General features: G+C 46.0%; 1 protein-coding gene across 14 annotated transcripts in view; it reads right to left on the reverse strand.

Moving 5' to 3' along the window:
- The window catches only part of LOC137435086 (uncharacterized), a 254,059-nt gene that overhangs the window by 66,969 nt on the left and 167,415 nt on the right, over positions 1 to 19,675 (reverse strand). The window lies entirely within an intron of this gene.

A 19,675-nucleotide genomic window follows, 5' to 3' on the forward strand; every position in this document is an offset into this window, starting at 1 on the left:
GTGCCCTCTGCCACTGGGCTACCCGGGTCCGTCCTCCGGATCCTCAGGCCCCATCCACAACAACTACTACCGGCTCCCAGAGCCCACCTGCGGCCTCACCTGGCCGACATCCTCACAGTGGTGGAGTGCCCAAACCAACTACACACACTAACAGGCTACACGCCCAGCCATTTCCACAACACTAATGCACCCATCCAATCATCATTCTTCCACCCGCACCACAGATGCCAATATCCAACCACAATTTACCTATACCCTCTACCTAACACTTACACTACCCGCCCCGGGTATCCGTGATGGGGGTCCACTCTTCCCCCATCCACACCTTCGCACCACGCACACCACTCCGTACCACTTACTCCAACTCTCTCCACACCACTCATTCTCTGCTCCATATATTCCACACACCTGTACTTGCACACCTGTGCTCTCATACTTGGTGCCGCCTGCACCCTTCTCTCCCCCAAGCGCATTCGTGCTGATCCACAACACTCACTACTCACCATGACACTCATCCGCAATGCTCTCTCATTCATCACTTGTACACTCACACACACCTCGGAGCATTGCCTCACCGATGCCTCATTTGAAGCTGCTCACCAGCACTTCCATTCACACTGCATCATCTGCTCTGTCTACTCCCTTCTAAAACTCGCGCTCCTCCGTCTTCCCTTACACTCAGCGCTCCCACGTCATTATCAAACACTAAGCTACTACGTCCCCACTACAGGTACCAAGTCTCTTACTTAAATCTTGTCACCCATAGTCACCTCTAGTCCCTATCAATATAACCTGATCATTGCGGATCCTAAATGACTTCCGTTTCCGGTCTTGCTGGCGAGGGTTCGTTTATTCTCAGCTCTCCCTGCTATCCATCGAAATCGAAGTTAAGTAATTGTTCCCATTTGTATTTTCGTTATAACTATTTATTTTATGGTGTATATATTGTCTCCCGACGAAGATTTTCGGTGCAAATCTTTCATACCTGTATTGAAAATCGTGTTAATTCGGGTCGTGTTTTGAGGCCTTGTAGTTGTACAGTGAACACTGTACAACCTTGAGGCTTTGTTTTTCTCTCAGCGGTCCGTGTTTTTGTGATCCAATAACTTTCGTTCTCTGTTTTCCCAATCTTTTCACCCCATAGCCCTCTTCCTTGTGTAAATCACAACTCAAAAAAATCCAAAAAAAAACATTTCCTTCTCTTTTCTCATTCGTTTATTCATTCTTATTCGTTCGTTCGTTCGTTCTTCGACCACGTGTTTCTCCCCCATTTCCCCAGATAGATTGTCAAATTTCAACTCGTTATTTTATCGTCCATGCGTTATTGTTTTGATTATAGTTACTTTTGGTTTGAATTTCCTGTAACTTGTAATTATTTAATCGTGTTCTGCTCCTCGTGTGCGGCCTTGTAGTTGTACCCCCGTCGGTGTTTGTTATCTTAATCGTGTTTTGCTTGGCTCTTAGTTTTTTTCCCTTCTACCCCGAACATAATACTCTGTCTAACGTTCTAAATCCCCACCTCCCCCCCCTCCCCCCACCCCCAAAAACCACACAAACAAAAAAAAACAAAAAAACATTTATTTTCCTTTCTCCACGTGTACTGTTGACTCATCCTGTATTTTCTGTCCAGGTGTGCTGTTCGCCCCGCCCCCATTAACTCCTTGCCATCCACCGTTTGCCCTTCACGTGACTCGTGGTGGTCCCTCTCGGCTCTCCCCCCGTTGGTATTTTTGTGCACATAAGATTGTTCACGGTTCTGTTTAAATATTATTTAAATATGTATAACCTTTCCCCTTCAGTGTTTTACTCAGTGGTATTTTACAACACGCTGTTTTTCTTCCTATTTAAAAGGCTTTTCTCAATTTCCTCTCCAACTCATTCCACCTCAAAAAAAAGAAATTCAATATCTTATACGTCTCCCTCTGGTGTTGGGCTAGCGGCTAGGGTGCCGGCTAAGGATAACCTAGGATCCTGGGTTCGAATCTCGGTCGATCGCCGAGTTAACGCCAGGGGGGTTGACTCAGCCTGTCATCCTTCCGAGGTCGGCTAATTGAGTACCAGTTCACTGGTAATTCCCTGTTTGTCGTTGAAGGCGGCAAAAAGGGTTGGCGTCAGGAAGGGCATCCGGCCGTAAAACATTGCTTCAAAAAGGGAACCAAAAAACAACAACTACCACGGTCCCCGAAAAGGCCAACCCCCGCTTTGCGGGGAAAAATGGCCTCTAAACGGTGGTTTATACGTCTCCCTCACTACATGGTCTAAATTCACATTCATTCCATCCCTCCTCCATCATTCTGAACCGGATTGCTAACTTGAAAATCACAACAAACCCAATTTGTTTTCAATGTTCGTCTTTCATTAATCATCCACTTTCTAAACTCCCCTCTTGCCCCTCCCATCCAAATCCCTCCCCTTGCACCTACACTCCTAAACTCCCCCCTTGCCCCGCCACTCTTAAACTCCCCCCCTGCCCTGCCACTCCTGAACTCCCCCCTTGCCCTTCCCCTCCTAAACTCCCCCCTCACTCCTCCCCTTCAAAACTCCCCCCCAACCCCTCCCATTCAAATCTCCCCCCCCATACCATTCCTCTCCAATTCTCCCTCCTCCCCCCTCCTCCTCAAAGCTGCCTCCTCCCCACTTCGTCTCCCTTCTATCTCATACCTCCACCCCCCCCAACCTTCTTCTTTCCTCTGCCCCCCCCTCAAACAACTCCTCACTGTGCCTCATCCCTTCACCTTCAAACCTTTCATCCTCCTCATCCTTCCCTTTCTTGGAACTCTTCTGCAATCGCTGACACACTAACAACTGCTCTCCCTACCTCCCCCTCTCATCCTTCATCTTACCCTACTCCTCCCCTCCCCTGTCCTGTACCCGATGCTCCCCCTCTCTCTTCATTAACGGTATGGACCTCAAACATCCGGGGCCTTCGCTCAAACCTGACTGATCTCTCCATACAGGTTGCTTCTGACAATCCAGACTTGATCTGCTTAACAGAGACTTTCCTCCTTCAAGATGTCTCTGATTCCTTAATATCTCTTCCTGGTTACTCCCTCCTCCGGTATGATAGACCTGAGCCTCGGCCTGGTGGTGGGGTGGCTATCTTTATCAAAAACTCTCTTCCTCACTCTCCTTGCACTGCCCTCTCTCCTCTTCACCCCCAGGAGTACCTCTGGCTACGGCTTCCTCTCCGCTCCCACCTTTTGTTCATATGTGTTCTGTACCGTCCCCCAAACAGTGATGACTCCATCTACATTTCACTGTCCGACAACATGGACCAACTTCTATCCACTCATCCCAACTCTCTCTTCCTCATATGTGGTGACTTCAATTGTCATCATGCCACCTGGTTGGGTGTGGGTTCCTCTCTCACCAGTCATGGCACCTCAGCAAAGGACTTCTGTGACTCACTGGGATTGACACAATCTGTCAATTTCCCGACCCGGATCTCAGCCAATGGAGTATCTTCTCTTCTAGACTTGGTTATGACTAACTTCCCTGCTAATGTCTGCTGCTCTTCTTCTGCTCCAATCGGTTCTTCTGATCATGTGCTTGTCAAAGTGGACATCTCTCTGGCCATTCTCAGAGAGCCTCCTCAGCGTCGACGAGTCTGGCATTTCACTCAGGCCGACTGGGACGGTCTTCAAGCAGCCATCATTCGTCTGGATTGGTCTCCCATCTCCACTGCCTCTGACATCAATTCTTCCTGGGAATTCTTCCAAAGCAAACTGATCTCTCTCATGCACAGATTTATCCCATCTTGCCTTCAGTTATCTTACCCTTCCTCCCGTCCATGGTACACTGAATCTTGTGGTGAGGCAGTTGCCCTGAAACAACTTGCCTTTGCCTCTTGGAAGGCTAATCCAACTGAAGGAAATCTCAGTTCCTTCCACCAAGCTCGGAACAAGTGTGTGTCTACCCTCAGGAGTGCCAGGAAGCACTATCTCTCCTCACTCAAGAATGAACTCTCAAACCTGTCTCCTTCCTCCAAATCCTGGTGGCGTCTGGTCAAATCCGTTTCTGGTGTTTGTTCCCCCTCCATCTCCTCCCTTACCTCAAATGGCCACACAGTTGACATCGCACGTGACAAAGCCGAATGCCTCAACTCTGTGTTTGCCTCAAAATCCTTAGTCCCAAACCCATCTCTCTCTGTTCCCACCTTTACCAGTCGAACTAAACTGCTCCTGGACTCTGTGACCTTCTCTCCTGACAAGGTGGAGGAGTTTTTGTCAAACCTCGACTCTGATTCTGCAACTGGACCAGATGGCATCAGCCCACGGGTCCTAAAATCCTGCTCTGCCGCTCTATCTCACCCTCTCTCTGTTCTTTTCACCCTATCTTTTGCTCAAGGTCATCTGCCAGCATCCTGGAAATCAGCAAACATTACCGCTTTACACAAAAAAGGTGCAAAAACAGATCCTTGCAACTACAGACCAATCAGCCTGCTCCCAATTATCAGCAAAGTCATGGAATCCATCATTGCTTCGGATATGAAATCTTTCCTCTTCTCCAATGGCTTGATCTCTGATCATCAATTTGGTTTCAGACCAGGTCACTCTACTCTGGACATGCTGCTTCTGCTGTCTCAACAATGGATGGAGGTCCTCAATGCCAAACAGGAAATCAGAGCTGTCTCCCTTGACATATCACGTGCCTTCGATACGGTCTGGCTTCCAGCTCTGCTCACCAAACTCTCCTCCTATGGTATCCATGGTAATCTCCATGCATGGCTTGCGGACTTCCTCTCTGGTCGTAGTCAACGTGTGGCCCTGAATGGATTTCTCTCATCTCCCCTTCCCGTTCAGGCTGGAGTTCCCCAAGGCAGTGTGCTGGGCCCTGTGCTTTTTCTGGTCTTTATCAATGATCTAATCCCTGGTGTTGGGCTCGCGGCTAGGGTGCCGGCTTAGGATCCTAGGATCCTGGGTTCGAATCTCGGTCGATCGCCGAATTAATGCCAGGGGGGTTGACTCAGCCTGTCATCCTTCCGAGGTCGGCTAATTGAGTACCAGTTCACTGGTAATTCCCTGTTTGTCGTTGAAGGCGGCAAAAAGGGTTGGCGTCAGGAAGGGCATCCGGCCGTAAAACATTGCTTCAAAAAGGGGACCAAAAAACAACAACTACCACGGTCCCCGAAAAGGCCAACCCCCGCTTTGCGGGGAAAAATGGCCTCTAAACGGTGGGTTTTTTTATCAATGATCTCTCCGACTCTCTGGAAAATCCTCTGTATCTCTTTGCTGAAGACTCCACTCTCTGCCGCTCCATTCCTCTTCCCTCAGATCGGCAGTCTGCAGCCTCCTCACTCTCTGAAGACCTGGACAAAATCACAGACTGGTCAAACATGTGGAACATGTCTTTCAATCCTGACAAATCTCACACTCTTACTATGTCTCTCCGAAAAGATCGACTGGACAACCCTCCCATCTACTTTCTCAACAATCCTCTCCAAGAAGTTCTGTCGCTCAAGCTTTTGGGTCTCACCATCTGCCATGATCTTTCTTGGGAAAACCACATTTCCAAGCTGGCCTCCAAAGCCAGTCGCCGACTGGGCATCCTCCGTCGTGCGAAGTCCTTCCTAGGCACACCTGAGCTCCTCACCACATACAAGGCTTTCATCCGCAGCTCAATGGAATACTGTTCTCCCCTATGGGCTGGTGCTCCTGCCTCACACCTGGCTCGGCTTCACGCTGTTGAATCCAAAGCTTTCAGAATCATTGGAATCTCCCGCGATGAAGCTATCTCTGAGGGCCTTTCACTCACTCACCGCAGGCAGGTAGGTGGTCTTTCTGTCTTCTACCGACTCCTCTCCGGCCTTGCTCCCCCAGCTCTCTCTGTGCTCTGTCCCCCAAATATTCCTACAGGTCGCACAAGATCTGCCAGCCACCCTCTGATGGTTAAACTGCCGAAATCTCGGCTCTCTGCTCACCTTCACTCTTTCATTCCTCTTTTCTCCCGCCTCTGGAACAAACTCCCACACTCACTTCAATCACACTCCTCCCTCCAGGTCTTCAAAACAGCTGTTCACCACCATCTCTTATCTTCCCCCATCCAAAACCTTGATCTTTTCTACCCCCACTAATTCACCCCAGATCCACCTTGTTTGAAATTCCAACTTCTTTCCTGGAAGTCTTGGCAGTGCCCATATGTTTTATACCTCTCCCACCCCCCCCCTTCCCATGCCTCCCCCCCAAAGCCCTCTCCCTCCCACAGTTCTCTCGATGTCTCCATGTCTCTCGGTCCCTGCTCTCAAATGTTGTGTTTGTGTCCTTCCCCCTCTCTCCCCATCTTGTCTACCGCTCCCGATGTTATTTGTTTTGTGTGTCTGTTTGTCTTTCTGTGTGATTAATGTTCGCTCTTTCACGAGCCTCGATCTTGTATACAAAAAAAAAAAAAAAAAAAAAACCTAACCCACCCGGGCTAGTTTTCACTGCCATACACCCCATAATCTATAGCGCATTTGCCCCCAATCATGGGAAGGGTGGCAGGGATGCCACCCTTACCCACCGTCATACGGCGCGAGTGGGACCTTGTGGGACCACCTCGTATGTGAGTCGTTGCCCGCCTGCCGGACCCCGTGCGTCGCCCCTTGCGGGGTCAGCGCGGGGCCGAACCGGCCGGGCCCCCACAGTACATTACCCCCAAGGGGCTCCCGTGCCTCCCCTGTCCCTCTAAAAACTACCCCTGTTGGTGTCGATGCATGGGTCACGCTTCCGCAACCCGCTACCCATTCCATACCACCACAACCTTGCTCACTCACACCTCGCACCTCTCCCATCACCGGACCCTCTCGCTCGCACCCTCGTTCCATACACTCCGGACCAGCCATACACCTCACTCTTGGCCTCTCACGAACATCCGGGTCCATCTCGACCCCCAAGCTTATTAAATCACCTGGCGCATCATACGCACGACCATATTGGTCACCACTTACACCGGGTCCTCTTTCTCTTCGCTTCTCCTCCATCACCTGCGAATCCCTCATCCGGTTAATGAGCACATCATCACGATCCGAACACAGACTTTGGACCAATTCTTTTACTTCCTCTTTTATCTCTTTCTTATCCTCTCTCCGTCGCTTCTTAATTTCGCTCACCCCTTCTTCCACTTCTTCTAATTTCTGCTTCACCTCCTTCATCTCCTCGTGCGCCCCCTTAAGTTCTTCCTCTAACTCCACCTTATTTTTTTCTATGTGCTCCCGCACCTCCCGCTCTTTAACCTCCATCACCTCTACCACCTTGTTCATTTTCCCCGTCAGGTCCTCATGTACCATCTGACACACTTTTTAAATTACCCCTACGTCCTTTTTCATCTCCTTCTGTGTCGATTTTAAACCCTCTATTACCGCTGTGTTCTTCTTTACCTGGTCCCACAACTCCTTTTGACCCACTGTCAGCTGTTCTACTCCCAGCGTCAACTCCTCTATACCACCTTGCAATTTTACAGTCCCCTTTCTCACCTCCTTCTCCATGCGCTCCTCACAGTGCCTCACCTCCTCACGCACTCCCCCGACCTCCTCACTCACACCTCTTCTGATCTCCTCTCCCATCACTTGCATCTCCTGCCCCGATGCCACCCTCATCTGCTCCATTTCCTCCCTGTGAGCATCCAATTTAGTTTCTACCCCCATTCTGACCCCCTCTATCTGCTGCCCCATTTGTTTAACTTCCCTTTCCGCTTGGTCCCTCATGTCCCTCAATTTGCCTTCCATACTGTTTTCTAACCCCTCTAACCCCTTTTTCATCCCTTCCATTTGATTCTCTTGAGCGGCCATTCTGTTTTCTACCCCCGTTAACCCCTCCTGTATTTCCCCTAATCTATTGTCTAATCCCTCAAATTTGTTGTCTAGTCCCTCAAATTTGTTTCCTAATTCCTCTATTCTACTCCCTAACCCCCCGATCTGGGCCCCCATGTCCTCCCTCAATTTCTTCGTATTGGACCCCATCCTTTGTTCTAACCGTTGGCTATTGGCCCCCATGTCCTCCCTCAATTTCTCGCTATTCTGGGCCATAAAGGCCTTCATTTGTATAAAAAAAAGGTTCAAACCCACCAGCGGCGGTGCTACGGTCGCGGGCGCGGTCGCCGTAGCCATCTGCGAGGCGCCATTTTGCGCGCCCGTAACCTCGTGCGCGAGGACGCCATTTTGCGAACCTGCCGCCCTCACTGCTTCGCTCTCCTCATGTCCCTCAATTTGGTCCTGGATCGACCCTGCCTCACTCTCCTCTACCGGAACCCAGCCGTCTTGATCTCCCATAGCGCGACTTTCAAAATTCGGGTTTTTTTGTAAAACAAAATCAAATTTCGGTGACTTGTAATTTTGAGCGCGTTAAGCACGCTTCGGGTCCGTATCTCACTCCCAGACACCAATTGTTGCGGACGCGGTTAAAGATGTTATTTACCGAGCGGTTGGTATTACCGCGACCGAACAGTTCCCCCGATTCTTCCCCAACTCACCCGATTCACCCAGACGTTGGCCAAATCGCGCTATGCCAAATCAATGATAGAAAGGACACGACGACTGGGAAAGAGGAAACGACGCAAGGGGTACAGTTCTCAAGACCTCCGGAGGAGGGTATAATTACAGTGGTGGAGAAAAGGGGTAGATTACAAGGCAGTGAGGTAAAGACACAGAAGCGATGGGCACTTAATTACCGTCTTATCTTATCCCAGACACCACAGACAAACGGAACAAGGCTGACTTACACAGGGATTGATGGCAGGAAGGGACAGGTAGGTCGATAGCACAAGGTGCACCTTGGCTCGGGGACAGGATAAAGCACGGTCCAGAAGATGCGGGGAGGTCTCACAGCGCTCGGAGGGGACGTCTTTCTTGCTTCAAGCTCAGCGCGCATCTTACGTCACCTCCCCCTCACTGCGCATGCTCAGCCGGGAGTGACACGCCCTCGGCTGGTTGGTTCCGCCGCTTCCATTGGGTGCGGGGGTTACCGGGCTCCGCCCTTGACGAGGAGCTGACAGGGAGCCCCTATTTGGTAACCCCGTCGAGCACATGTTTAATGGCGGCTCGTTGGGAAGGCCTGGTGCCCTCCCAACACCCCCTACCAACCAAGCCGGAGTGAGGACGGGCACTTCCTGCGCTCGTTGTTGTTGTTGTTGTTGTTGTTGTTGTTGAACTGTGAGGAAGAGCTGCGGGGAGGTATTGGGAGGTCCTAAACTTCCTAACGGTGCCATACAATCACATTCTGGTGCAACGAAGGGTCAGAATTAATGGAAACGAGTCCTTAACTGACATAGACTAAGATATAACTAGCAAGATGTCCTATAGTTGTCTTACATGAGATGCGGTGAACCTGGGCACGACATTTAATGGGGGAAATAGGGGGAGGTCGGGTCTACAGAGTGTTGTTTACAGAAAATGGGACTAGGGAATGGGGGATTGGGGATAGTTGGGAAGTATTGAGGAAATAGGGGAATATTTACAAGCGGATATGGATGGATGCAAATCCCATATCCGCAACTATATATATATATATATATATATATATATATATATATATATATATGATAGAATTGTGAGGAGGCATAGTTCTGGGGGTAGGGATAAAACAACTTCTAGAGTGTTTAAAGTTCCCAAAAGTACAGTGAGCTCCATCATTAGGAAATGGAACGAATGTGGAACTACCCAGACTCCTCCTCGAGCTGACTGTCCAAACAAACTGAGCAACCTTGCAAGAAAGACCCTGGTCAGGGAGGTGACCAAGAACCCAATGACCACTCTGACAGAACTACAGAGTTCCTCGGCTGAGATGAGAGAACCTGCCAGAAGGACAACAGTCTCTGCAGCACTTCACAAATCTAGGCATTATGGAAGAGTTGCCAGACGGAAGCCACTCCTGAGAAAAAGGCATATGACAGCACGCCTGGAGTTTGCAAAAAGACTCGGAGCATGAGGCAAAATATTCTGTGGTCTGATGAGATGAAAATTGAACTCTGGCCTGAATTCCAAGTGCTATGTCTGGCGCAAACAGAGCACAGTTCATCACCCATCTAACACCATTCTTACCATGAAGTATGGTGGTGGCAGCATCATGCTATGAGGATGCTTTTCAGTGGCAGGGCCTGGGAGACTTGTAAGGATACAGGGAACAATGAATGGAGCCACGTACAGGCAACTGCATGAGGTGAACCTGCTCCAGAGTGCAAAAGACCATAGACTGTGGTGAAGATTTATGTTCCAAAAGGACAATGACCGAAGCATACAGCCAAGTTAACACTGGAATGGCTTCAGAATAGCAATGTGAAAGTCCTTGAGGGGCCCAGCCAAAGGCCAAACTTGAATCTTTTTGAGAATCTGTGGAAAGACTTGAAGATTGCTGTTCACTGACATTTCCCATCCAATTTGACAGAGCTTGAGCAAATCTGTAAGCAAGAATGGGAGGAAGTCACCAAATCCAGAGGTGCAAAGCTGATTCAGACATACCCAAAAGGACAAAGCTGTAATCGCTGTCAAAACGCTTCTACAAATTATTGACTCAGGGGGGTGATACTTAAGTAAATTAGATATTTCAGCTTTTCCTTTTGAGTTATTTGGTTAAAAAAAATTCGAAAATAAAAATTCCACTTTGACATTATGGGTATTATGTGTAGATCAGTGACAAAACAAATCTCAAATTAACACATTAGTGTAGGCTGGTATGTCATTTCGTGTTTTTTTTTTGTTAAAAGCAAAATTCCACTTGATTCCTTGTCTTTGGGGTGTCACATGTTCGAAAAAATAGGTTGTTAATTTTTTAAAACGGATTAAGGGTGTCAAATCCAAGATGGCCGCCAAAATATATAAATTCCATTAAAACTGGTATTCTGAACACAGTATGAGGTCCAAATTAATGATAATACCCATAATTTCAATACCAAGGAGTTCAAAATCCAAGATGGCCGCCACTTCTTAAATAACCACAGTACAAAAACTTAATGTTCTTGATAACACAAATTGTGAATGATGAAATATGTCCATTTTGGTGGTAATGCCCACATAAGTAATGCTAGGCCGTTGGGGAAACATGTTACTGATTCGTTGAAATCGGTGGATGCCAGCCATAGTGAGAAATAGTGAGAAAATCCAATATGGCTACCACTGTTTTACACAAAGGTCCACATTGCTATAACAATGATAGCGTAATGTAATTTCCTGTTTGACCATATTTAAATATTCCTGTCTCACAATCATCCGTTTTACCTTACAAGTCCTCGTGTTCATCTCCCACAATGTTCTGAGCTGATTGTTCATTGTTGCTACAGCCGTAGTTCAAACAGCTACAGACCTCTGTGCATGGGAGTTTATTGCTGCGGCAACTACAGGAGTTTCCTTTGCATCCTGATTTGCAGCCACATTTTACCAGCTTGGTCACGGCCTCTGGTGCTGGAGGGTTCAAACACATCACCGGAAGAAATCTATTTTCCTCTGACTTCCATCCGTAGTCAGTGGGAGAAGGAAGGGACGGTTGACTTTCGCATGCCTGCATCCATATCATTGCAATATAATGTGCTCGCAGAATGTGTGGTGTCAATGATCCAGAGGTTGGAGGCAGATTCTCTCCCTCGGCCTGTCGATTTGAGTACAAGAACCATCGTAGTGCATTTACTTTGGTGTGTGTTTTGGATCTGTACAACAAACAAACGAACCTTTCCAGTTGGTCAATTGCGTTTGGAGAGGGTGTAGCAGCAGATTTGCCAAGTGAAGCAAGTGAATCCAGTATCATATCATCGCAGGACATGAACACCTTCATACACCAGTCCTTTGTCCTGCCGGCGAACCTGCCACACATATCTGATCCTGTGAAAGAATGAAACCCGAGAATAGCTGAGGCGCGGTTAACTCCTAACTTTTCAAAGATAGGTTTGACTGCAATTTTCCTATTCAGTTTTCCTTTTCCGTTTTCCGGTAAGGAAATATGTCTCAGCAGGTAGCTGTGGATACATGTGGATCATCAGCAAGAAGACATCGGTATCTGGAGAGTCTATTACAAGTTCTACATCGCCGTTAACTGTTAGGGCATGGAGCAAGAGTAACGTATCCGCTTCTTCATGACCGTGTTTTACCAATTCATCAGGCACACTTACATTGCCTTTTGTCTCAGTGCCGAAGGTTACCATGAACTTCTTCAATTTGTTGGCAGAGCTGTTGCTGTGATCCAGAGTCTTTGCAGCTAAATACTCTACAAGTTCTGCCTTGGTTTTGACACTTGAAAGGAAGTCCTTCAAGGAAATATTCTGGATCAGTGTACTATCTTGGATGTGATAGTAGGTCGAGTTTCCCTTTGTTCTCTTTTTTCTCATTTGCTCTTTCAGAGAACTTTCGACGTATCTGTCAAATACCAGTCTTACTTCGTCGTAGTTAGCTGCAATCCTGATAAGCTTTTCAAGAAATGACATGGCAAAATCACTGCATGTTTTCATTTTGTCTGTCTTGGAGATGGAGTTAACGAGGGCCATGCCATCTATGACTACAACTTTAAATTTCTCAGACATGTCGGACATATCAGTTGAAGCTTCTTGCTCAGGCTGCGCTTCTTGTACTTCAGGCGCCTCGGCTTGGGGTGGTACTTCAGTTTGGGAGTTTTCACTCAATACTTGGTCGCCAGAAACACTCGGTATGGCATTAGCTGGATCGCTTGTGGCTTCTGTTGGGCTAGGTTGCTCCTTGGTAACTAGCGCTTCAAGATGATGAAGGACCTTAGCCTTGTCATATGCTAGGAGAAGTGACCCATCCGAAGCGAAAAGGGCACGTGGAACAATTTCAAATTCATACTTCCCAATACAGTCCTTTAGATCAAGGTCTGGACGGCTTCTTGATGCTACTATAAACCTCTGTAGGAGTCCTCGTTCTTATTTGACTTTAATGAGTTTGTCACCTGCTTTCACTTTCTTCACTGTGTTGGCACTTTTGAAAGTGCCTATGTTCTTTCTCTTCATTGGATCCCACACTGAAAGTTTTCCTTCTGTAAGGCGTTCTTTGACAAATGTCTGGAACAACTGTTGTCCGATGGCATCGCGGTCTACTATGTCCTTTGTTACCTTTTCATCAATTACTTTCTTGGTAAGAAGGTTACACAGGTCACTCTCATCGGTTACGAATGGGTCTCCATGAACAACAAATACCTCTGTCAATCTAGCGGAATTTCTCATTACTCGGGTGGACTTTCCCCCTGTGATCTCGTGGTGTTGGTCTCTGGTATCAGCACCTTCCATGCCATATTATCTTTGAAACTCCTCTACTAGATTAGACAAGTCAGGTGCAATCAGGAAGAAACGGTCTAGAGCTCTCTCAATTTGGGTTATTCCAGTAATGCCTCCAATGACCTTGAGTTTGCGGTTCTCCTGCTCAATTCCGTGATCTGGACCTATTGAAGTGAATGCAGCAATCCCCTTCGTCACACAGAAATTTCCTTTCAGGAGTTCTGCCCAGACATCTGGAAAAACTTGTTCTGTTTGCTGCATTGTTGACAGGTACAAAGGGAGCAAACGTGCGTAGTTCAGGTGGTCGTGAGCAAAGAAGTACTTGATAAGAGCTTCAGTGCTTTCCATATGCAGCAGCAGGTCCCGTTGTCTGGTAGCTCTAATATACTGAAGGATAGTTTCAAACTGCCTCAAGTAGTTACGGATGTAGTGTTGAATTGGTGCTGGATTGCTTTCAAACTGTCCCAACTTTGTGAGGATATCTCTAGATTCGAACATGGTCATGGTTTCTCTGACGGCATCTCTGAGGTTTTGACGGTTGCCTGTGTTCATGCTGATATCTTTCTGATATGCTTTTTCCAAATCAATGGACGCTTCACTTAGTAACACTTTCTCTTCTGGTGCTTTTGTTAGGAACCTGTCAAAGTAGAGATGGTATAGAGCAAGCAATGTTACAGTATGTGCTTCTAGGGACCTGTAGAGATGTTTTCCATTTAGGATTTGCGTTACGGTTGTTGGAGAATATAGTCCAGCTTCGACCCAAGCCTGGTCAATGCCGCTTCCTTCTGCCATATTGAAATTAATTGTTTTTGAACTCCTTGGTATTGAAATTATGGGTATTATCATTAATTTGGACCTCATACTGTGTTCAGAATATCAGTTTTAATGGAATTTATATATTTTGGCGGCCATCTTGGATTTGACACCCTTAATCCGTTTAAAAAAATTAACAACCTATTTTTTCGAACATGTGACACCCCAAAGACAAGGAATCAAGTGGAATTTTGCTTTTAACAAAAATAAAACACGACAGCCATTTTTAAGACATAGCAGCCTACACTACATTTTTAATTCAGGTTGTAACACAACCAAATGTGAAAATAAGTCAAGGGGTGTGAATACTTTCTGAACAGACCGAAAACCGCAAACCGAAAAACTGAAAAAAATCGAAAAGATCCTGAAGACTGACAAGACCCAAAATACCCCAAAGACCGTTAAATACCCCAAAACTGAAAAGATTGAAAAGACCCTGAAGTCCAAAAATACCCCGAAGATCCAAAGGACCCAAAGAACCTTAAAGACCGAAAAGAACCCGAAGACCCAAAATATCCTGGTTACTGAAAGGATCGAAAAGACCCAGAAGACAAAAAGGACCCCAAAGACCCCAAAAAAACCAAGACCCAAGATATCCCAAAGACCCTGGAAGACCCCAAAGACCCAAAAAACTCCAAAGACCGAAAAGATTGAAAAGACACAGAAGACCGAAAAGACCCAAAATACCCAGAAGACCAAAAAGACCCAGAAGACCCAAAATACCCCAAAGACCTAAAATACCCCGAAGACCCAAAATACCCCGAAGACCCTTAAATACCCCAAAATACCCCGAAGACCCAAAAGATCCCAAAGACCCAAACAATCCAAAAGACCGAAAACACCCCAAAGACCCTTAAATACCCCAAAGATCCAGATTGAGAACCCAAAATACTCAAATGACTCAAAAGACCTAGAGGACCCAAAAGACTCAAATGACCCAAAAGATGACAATGAACCAGAAGACCCAAAATACACAAAAGATGCTGAAGACCCTGAAGACCCAAAATTACCCCAAGGACCCAAATGACCCAGTGGAAACAAAAGACCCCAAGGATACAAAAGACCCCAAGGACACAAAAGACCCCAAGGATTCCAAAGACCCAAAAGAAGAGTAATTATGCCTCTTACATTGGAATTGTACTCGTAGATGGTGGCTTGCAAACTGAGCCTCAAGGTTGGTGTACAGAAGCGGTATTTTTAAAATCAAAACAAATACAAGGCACAGGGAGGTGAAATTTGCGAGTGTTCATTTAAACGAGTAAAACGAGTGTTAATTTACATCTGTAGGACGTCTAATGAATAAAGATGATATAAGCACCCCTGACACTAATGAGGCCCAGACTTCAGACTTTGGCATGCTCACGTGGCTGTACCGTTAAAAACTGTTCCAACATGTCATTTTTGTATATCAATTTTTGTATATTTTTGTATACATATACACAGTCACGTGAAAAAGTAAGTACACCCCATGTAAAGTTTTGACTTTTTCGACATATTTCAACATACAGCTATTTGATCTTCATTTCAACAATATTGATAGATAAAGGTGATATAATATAACAAACATCATGAAACATTTACATTTTGTAGTCCATTGTACAATTTAAATAAACATAAATGCAAATTTCGCATGTGGAAAAAGTAAGTACACCCTTGGCTCTAATAGGTGGTATTGCCCCCTTTGTCAGAAACAACCTCAAGTAGGCGTTTCTTATAACTGTCCACCAGTCTCTGACATCGACTGGGAGAAATTTTGCCCACTCCTCCATGCAGAATTCTTTCAGCTGTGCGATGTTTGAGGGGTTTCTTGCATGCACAGCTCGTTTCAAATCCCCCCACAACATCTCGATGGGATTTAGATCTGGGCTTTGACTTGGCCATTCCAGAACCTGAATTCCAAGTGCTATGTCTGGCGCAAACAGAGCACAGTTCATCACCCATCTAACTATGACGGTGAGCTGCCCAGGCCCTGATGCAGCAAAGCTGCCCGCAAACCATAATATTTCCACCACCATGCTTTACAGTTGGTATCAGGTACTCGTGGTCAAATGCTGTCTTTGGTTTTTGCCAAACATGTCTTCTGGTACTGTGGCCAAATAGCTCAACCTTTGACACAGCTGCCCAGAGCACATTGTTCCAGAAGTGTTGGTCTTTGCCTCGGTGTTGATTGGCAAACTTTAGTCTTGCCCTGATGATCTTTCCGGACAGCAAAGGTTTCCTCCTGGCATACCTCCCATGTAGATCCTCCTCCTGGTACACCTCCCATGTAGATCAAATTTGTGCAGCCTCTTTCTAATGGTAGACTCGTGCACTTTGACATCAACAGACTTTTGGGTCTCACTATCTGCCATGATCTTTCCTGGGAAAACCACATTTCCAAGCTGGCCTCCAAAGCCAGTCGCCGACTGGGCATCCTCCGTCGTGCGAAGTCCTTCCTTGGCACACCTGAGCTCCTCACCACATACAAGGCTTTCATCCACAGCTCAATGGAGTACTGCTCTCCCCTCTGTGCTGGTGCTCCTGCCTCACACCTAGCTCGTCTTCACGCTGTTGAAACCAAAGCGTTCAGAATCATTGGAATCTCCCACGATGACGCTATCTCCGAGGGCCTTTCACTTAATCACCGCAGGCAGGTTGGTGGTCTTTCCATCTTTACCGACTCCTCTCCGGCCTTGCTCCCCCAGCTCTCTCTGGGCTTTGTCCCCCAAATATTCCTGCAGGTCGCACAAGATCTGCCTGCAACCCTCTTATGGTTAAACTGCCAAAATCAAGACTCTCTGCTCACCTTCACTCCTTCATTCCTCTTTTCTCCCACCTCTGGAACAAATTCCCTCACTCTCTTCAATCCCACTCCTCCCTCCAGGTCTTTAAAACGGCTGTTCACCACCATCTCTTATCTTCCCCAATCCAAAACCTTGATCTTTTCTACCCCCGCTAATTTCACCCCAAATCCACTTTTTTGAGGTGACTTTTGACTTCTTTCCTGGAAGTCCTTGGTGTCCTTGCGTTTTATACCTATCCTGCCTCCCCCCAGGCCCTCTCCCTCCAAAAACATCTCCCGATGTCCCTGCTTTCAAATGTTGTGTTTGTGTGCTTCCTCCCTTTCTCTCCCCATCTTGTCGACCGCTCCCCTTTTTATATACTTTGTTTGCTTGTTTGTTTGATTTGTTTGTTTGATAAATGTTAGCTCTTTCACGAGCCTCGACTCTGTATACAAAAAAAAAAAAAAAAAAAAACAGTGGCAAGAGCTACCTGTAAGTCCCGTGATGACATTCTGGGGTTCTTAGAGACTTCTTTCAACATCTTGCAGTCTGCTCTCGGACTGATCTTGCTGGGCCGGCCTGGCCTGAACAAGTTGGCAGTTGTTTGGAATCTTCTCCACTTGTAGATGATCTTCCAGACAGTCGAATGATTGATTTCAAATTGTTTGGAGATCTTTTTAAATCCCTTCCCAGACTCATAGGCATCTATAACCTTCTTTCTGAAGGCCTGAGAGAGCTCTTTTGATCTAGGCATGGTGACGCCGCACACTTCAACAACAAAGAGCAAACCAAACTAAATGTCTGAGGTTTAAATTAGACAGGTTCCTCCAAGATCCTCTCCAACGATGTTCTAATCATTTGCACCTGAGCTGGTGCACCTGATTCTAATCTTAGGTATTTGAAGTAGTGATAAATGTAGGGGTGTACTTACTTTTTCCACATGCGAAATTTGCATTTATGTTTATTTAAATTGTACAATGTACTACAAAATGTAAATGTTTCATGATAATTGTTATATTATATCACCTTTATCTATCAATATTGTTGAAATGAAGATCAAATAGTTGTATGTTGAAATATGTTGAAAAAGTCAAAACTTTACATGGGGTGTACTTACTTTTTCACGTGACTGTATGTATATCAGTATGTATGTATCATCTACTCCAAGAGAATTTGACCTCGGAATCTGAAACTTTTAGGATTTAATGAGGGTACCCTGAAGTTGTAAATGTGCAAGTTTTGTTTGTTTCCATCAAGTTCTGAAATTATTATTTTTTGCTCATTTTGCCATTTTTTTCCTTTGGGGGGAGGATGTGTGCAATTGGAATTATCCGAGCTGTCTAATGACAATGTATTATTTATGTACTTAAGCCGTAGGCCTACGCATGTTTTTGCTTCATATACCCGGTTAATTGTATTTTCTGGAGCAATCGAGGCAGTGGTCTGTTGCCCATACACCACCCAAATATAAGGAAGTGTCAGGAGAAGAACGTGTTGCATGCTTGGAACAAGATTGCCTGTTGGCTATTAATAATCATAAAGATAATAACATGAGCTCCCTGGTGGCTCCTGTCGGGAGTGCTTCAAGTAATAATAATAATAATAATAATAATAATAATAATAATAATAATGATAATAATAGTAAATATTAAAGACATAATAAACAGTTTTTTTTAAATAATAAAAATTAAAACCATTCACCCTTTAGCTGTTGTAAAATGTTATGCCCCATCCCAACTACTGCTATGTGAATTTTGACAGCAGTGCTTTGGTTCTGATTTTTGCAAATTATATAGAATCTCGGTCCAATCGCGCATGCACACAGAAAAGTACAGTAATTCTTTTGAAGTCTGTCTGGCAGTAAAACAAAATTGAATATCATTCCAAATGGGAAAATTACTGCTTTTAAGAATGTCATAAAGGGCACAACTAATGATTTAAAGTGTTGAATAAGGTGGCGTAAAAGACCATGCATCAATGGCAGTAAACTTCTGAATTTTTTTTTTAACTTTAAAACCTTTATTGTCCCCCCGTCACACCGCGGAGCGAAAGGGGGACTATGGTTTTCCCCTCCGTCTGTGTGTGCGTGCGTCCGTGCGTGCGGACGTGCGTGCGTGCATGTGTGCGGGCATGCGTACGTGCGTGCGTGCATAAGCGAAGGACCGAATTCTAATTTGGTGTGTGGGTGCAACCCACGTCAAACTCCAAGATGGCCGCCGCCATGTATGTCTGACGCCATGTATGTCTGAAACTTGTGAGCGGAATATCTTGAAAATAAGCGAAGTTCCAACTTCTAATCTGGTTTGTGGGTGTATCTACGCATAAGGAAGAACGCTATTGAAAATTGGGTCGTCACGTCAAAATCCAAGATGGCCGCCGCCATGTATCTCTGAACCTTGTGAGCGGAATATCTTGAAAAATAAGCGAAGTACCAACGTCTAATCTGGTGTGTGGGTGTATCTCGGCGTAAGGAAGAACGCTATTGAAAATTGGGTCGCCACGTCAAATCCAAGATGGCCGCCACCATATATATGTCTGAACCTTGTGAGCGAAATATCTTGAAAAATAAACGAACTACTAACTTCTAATCTGGTGTGTGGGTGTATCTACGCATAAGGAAGAACGCTATTGAAAATTGGGTCGCCACATCAAAATCCAAGATGGCCGCCTTGCGTCTTCCACTTTGTCAACTCACATCACTTCACCGACAGGGGACCTAGGCGTAACGCTTGTTTTATTTAAATTGAATTATATACTAGAACACTGTTTGAACACAAATCACCTTCTTGCCACTTCCAAAAATCTCCCGTTTAGCATTACTTGGACAAAATATTCCGTCATTTTACGCCATCTTGACCAATCAAATATGCCGCATGCGCCCTCAGCGTTGGGGAATATCGAGATTCAGACAAAAT

This window comes from Myxine glutinosa, chromosome 9 (assembly GCF_964187855.1).
Source record: "Myxine glutinosa chromosome 9, kmMyxGlut1.1, whole genome shotgun sequence".
Classification (NCBI taxonomy): domain Eukaryota; kingdom Metazoa; phylum Chordata; class Myxini; order Myxiniformes; family Myxinidae; genus Myxine; species Myxine glutinosa.